We start from the raw sequence: 4,983 nt of genomic DNA, 5'->3' as shown, positions 1-4,983 counted from the left end.
GGTGGAAGAAAACCAGTAAACTGAGCCACCAGCTCCCTCCAGTGATCGTTGTCAACTATCCCTGTCACTAGAAGTCCCTCCAACCGAAGGCCTAAAATAGCCTTCACGTCCTGCAACATCAAGGTTATCTCGCCACAAGGTAGGTGGAACATGTGGGTCTCAGGCCTCCACCTGTTATAAGAATAGAACGACTGTTAGTTGCCTCCAATTTGTTACAAGAAAGTTTACGTACAAAGAATGCACTCGCACCTGTCTACAGCTGCAGTAAGTAGTGCTGGATCAAGGGGTGAAAGACCGTGGTTGACAACACGGACAAGCTCGAAGAAGCCGGCACGCCGTATGTACGGCGTATAACGCTCATCCCACTGATGCGCCCTGGTGTGAGTGCGGGGCCTCAAAGGAGACAAGGACACCTCCACGTCGTTGTCACTCAAGATGTGTGCTCGGTGCTAGTCGTTGTACTCCACCTCCAGAATAAGGTACAACGGGTGCTGCGTGGGAGGAGCCATCCTGTTACAAATTGATAAACAAAGCGTTAGAGTATTCAAATTAACAAAATTAAAGTTAACATTAGTAAGTTCACAAATAAATTCACTAACCTAACTAGCCTAAATCTCTAAACCCAAAATCCTAAGTATACTAGATAATAAATACATAATCCATCCATATAAAACTTTGGTTCTAAAATTACAAGTAATCTCTCCGTCTCAAAATAAATACACATCTTGCTTCTCGAGTATCAATATTTCTATCTCCTAATAAGTTTATTACGAAAGTATCATAAATATTAGTACGCTATTATATAAATTTGATCAAAGACACTAATAGTAGATACAAAAAATACTAACTATACTACATAATAACAAAAAAAAATGAAATCGAGAGGGAGGTACCTTAGGAACGGGCGGCCTTGACGCGCTGGCGTTCGTGGCGCGGCCGGCTAGGGCGCTGCGCGGCGGGAGTGGCCGGGCGTAGCGTGGGTGAGCGGCCGAGGCCGGGCCGTGCGGGCGCGGGCGCGTGCGGCGGCTGGCGGCGGCGGCATTCGGGCGTCGACGGGCGGGCAAGACAGGGTGCGTGCGGGCGGGCGGATTGCACGCGGTATATATCTGGTTCTACCGCGCCACAGATCATGGCGCGGCACTGTCGCGCCATGATGGGTGGCGCGGCAGGACCGGCCACGTCAGCGGCCCCCTGGCCGCCCCACGCCACGTCAGCCCTGTGCCGCGCCACCATGCATGGCGCGGCACAGGCATTTGGCCGCGCCAGGGCAATAGGCGCGGCCAAAAGTATTAGTTTTAAAAAAAATCGTCAGTGTTAGATTTAAAATTATATTCAAAAAAAAGGGTTAAAATTAAAAAAAAAATCACATCCAACCGCTAGCTTTATTCCCGCGCAACCATCATGCATGCCTGGCTGTGCCCGCTGTGCCAGCCAAACACCCTTCGTGCTCGTGCATGCGCATCCCATCCATGATCCAACCTCCGATCTGTCCCCATTATTTTCTCCCCGATCCTCTCCTTCCTTCCTTCCTCCCGGCCGTCCCCTCGATTCCCTCCCCGACCGGTCGTCCGCAACCGCAAGACATGAGATGAGAATGACACCTGCCACGCCGACGCCGTGCGGCGCCGACGACAGAGCTACAGCCAGTAGCCGTCGCCAATCGTCGAGCGGCGGGCCGGCTTCTCCTGTGGCGACGACGACGAAGATGAGGATCATGGTGTGGACGCTCCGCGGGGACCGGGTGGCGCTGGACGTCGACGGCGCTGCCACCGTGGCGCAGCTCAAGGCCATGGTCATGGCCCGCGAGGGCGTCGCCGTAGGCGCCCAGAGGCTCTTCTTCGCCGGCCGACACCTCGACGATGATGGCCTCCCCGTCGCGCACTACGGCGTGCGCCACGGCCCCGTCGTCTTCCTTAGCCTCCGCCTCCACGCCGACGACGCCTCGCAGTCACAGTACGTGCTCGCTGCTAGTTTCGGTACACACACGCTTCACGCTTGCGTGACCAACTGACCATTCCATCGCCATGGAAGGCAGGAGATGCGTAACGTGCAAACGCAGCCAGAGCAGCCAGTCACGACCGTGAGCCAGCTACTGATGATTGACCAGCAGCTGGTGATGCGCTTCGAAGACGGCGACGACCACGGCGGCGGCGGCGGCCGTCGTCAAGACCACGAGGCCGCCGGTGTCGCGGCGGTCGCTCCGCAAGATCCTGTCGCGGCTGCACGTGGACGTGTGGACGGCCCAGCACGACGCCAAGCTCCTGGACCTTCTGCTGCTGCGGCGAACGCGCGGCGGCGGCGGCGTGGGCGACCTCACCGCGGACGACTGGTCTGCCATCCGCGCCGAGCTCAACGCGGCCGCCGGGCCCGCGTTCCCCGTCGAGGACCTGCAGCGGCGGCTGGCCGAGCTCCGGCGCGAGTTCGACGCCGTCAGCCGGATCAAGGACCACCCCCGGTTCACCTACGACGCGCGCCGCCGGGTCGTCGTCGCCAAGGAGGCCGAGTAGAAGCGCTACGTGCGGATTGCTGCATGCCTGCTGCTGAGTTGATCGATCGTACGCATGTATCACCCGGATGATCTTCTCCTAATGACCTACTTGATTTCCACGGCGGTTTCAGGAGAACCCGGATGCGGTGGCGTATGAGGGGAGAAGCACGCACTTCGGTCGCCTCCGGGCGATCTTCTCCGGCGGCGGCGGCGTGGCAGAGACGCGCGGGAACGGCGGGCCCATGCGCCGCGAGTCGCGGGCCAAGAGATGCCTAAGAAAGCTGCTGAGCAGCTTTGGGCTCCGGTGCAAGCTGTGAGCCTGTGACAGCGGTGACACTTGTGTGCTAGCTAGTGGATGCACATGCTGACATGCGAGCTGACACGATTGGTCAAAAGCTCCGTTGCACGCATTGTGTTGTGTACAGAAAGGACCTGGTTTTCTTCCGGCTTCGTTTCGTGCGTTTCAGACTGTCAGTGAACTAATAGGTTCATCGAGTTTCCTTTTTTTTCACCTTTTCTTTTCTGATCGGATGAACCAAAGATCGACCTTTTGTGGTATCAAAAGTCTCGAAACATAGTTTGTTCACAACTTCTATGTTGCAGGTGACTTTGAGTCCACCGCTAGTGAGGTTACCGGAAGGCCATTTTTGGGTTTGGTGGGTCCAATGGATTTACTTTTTTTTTTTCGTGTACGCATTTTTTTCTCCTCAACGTGATATGCTCTCCTACTGTGGTACCATTTGGTTGTGCACTGAGCGTATACGCTTTAAAACAAATTTTACTATTTTCTTACTTTCTTATTATGCACAATTTGAGTTATGGAGAGCAATCGGAAAAAAAAAATCATTTTCTTGAAAAGCAGGTTTGAAACGCTGCCTATTTATATTGTCCAACTTGAAACCCTACTAAATTAACATATATTTTTATCTCTTCATGTATAAATAAGTTGAGTTTTAAGTTAAATTGCTTGCTATTACAGTATGCTTCCAAGCTAAGAAAAATGACGTGAAATGCTGTAACCAAATCACCACCAAAGCTGGATTCTCAAATTCAAGCGCCATGTCAGCATGGGCGTGATTTTATTTCCGTTTCCGCGGAGCCTGGCCGGGAGGCCGCCTTTGCATCCGCTGGACTAGCCCTGCGGCCTTTTCAGGTAACCAAACATTCAACTTCTGCATCTTCGGGTCCTGGTTGGACCATATTCCCCCAACCAATGAGGCCCCATGTGGCTGCGGTTTGGTTTCTATAAAATGCATTATACATGGGTGTTACGTGAACCAAATCACAAATACACTGACCAGCACAACGAATTGCAGGTTTCTATAGTTACCAGGAACCCCACGAGTGTGAAGACAACAGGAACTCCAACAGGAGTCCAACGGTGCCCTTGTATTTGGAGGAGCACGGCTGTGGAACAACATTTCCGTATTTTCTCCATTTTGCATTCTGGCAGGTGCTTTCGGTGGAGTGGCTACTAGGTAGGCGGTGGGTTACTATTACAGGTTGAGATCATGTCTTCATGGTGTATGTTAGGGTTCCTAACATCACATGTGGAGATGTTAGGGTTTCTAAGCATCATACGTGACGATGTGCTCGAAATCTTTTTAAATTTTTATCATGGCACCCACATGCGATATCTTGACTTGTCGACAAGTTTCATGAATTTCAGACTCCGTTTTCATTTAATAGAATTTAAAAACTATTTGCTCGCAAGTTCGTGGTCATGTCTCGACGTGAAGATGTGTGAATTTTTTGGTCTGTTTCTGGATACGGCCTCAACTAACACTTACTAACATGAATATCATTTTTGCATTCATGAATTGTCATTATTCGACACACTTGCAGTTCAAATTTGCATTTGTTGAAAAAATCAAAGAAATTAATAAACTAAAGAAATATAGCAAAATTTCATAAAATTGTGCCAACTTTCAACATGTAGTCTCATTTTATGTAGGGAGGCTCGATAAAAAGTTTGAAGACCAAAATTGAAAAAAAAAATAAGTTTGCCTAGTGTGCCAGCTAGACACTAGGCAAACTGCACTACGTGAAAAACATTTTACAGCAACGAGGCAAATTTTTTGTAGGGGCGGCTGGTGATGGAGCCGCCCCTACAGTGACGCGCTCGTAGCCCAGAGACCAGCCACCCCTAGAAATAGAACAATAGAGGCGGCTGGTGATACGAGCCGTTCCTACAAATGGATTGGATTTATAGAGGCGGCTGGTAATACTAGCCGCCCCTACCATGTCCATTTATAGAGGCGGCTGAATCACCAACCACCACTACAAATACCGAACCACAATAAAATTCGGTTTGCCTCGTCCGGCCCGTCGCCCTCTCTTTCTCTTCCCTTCGCTCCCTCTCCCTCTCCCTCTCGACGCGACCTCCACGGCCGTCCCCATGGGGGAGCCTAGGGTTTCGCCTCCCCGCCGCCGGCCGTCCCCACGGCCGCACCCCCCGCGGCGGCGTCAGCGGCCGTCCCCATGGGCTCCCCTCC

General features: G+C 52.2%; 1 pseudogene; it reads left to right on the top strand.

Annotated features, from left to right (window-relative positions):
• Nucleotides 1-1,594: 1,594 nt before the first annotated feature.
• LOC136511646 (uncharacterized) lies at nucleotides 1,595-2,805 on the top strand (annotated as a pseudogene).
• The last annotated feature ends 2,178 nt before the right edge of the window (nucleotides 2,806-4,983 follow it).

Source organism: Miscanthus floridulus, chromosome 16 (assembly GCF_019320115.1).
Source record: "Miscanthus floridulus cultivar M001 chromosome 16, ASM1932011v1, whole genome shotgun sequence".
Lineage (NCBI taxonomy): Eukaryota > Viridiplantae > Streptophyta > Magnoliopsida > Poales > Poaceae > Miscanthus > Miscanthus floridulus.
This window is presented reverse-complemented; position numbering and strand designations above follow the sequence as displayed.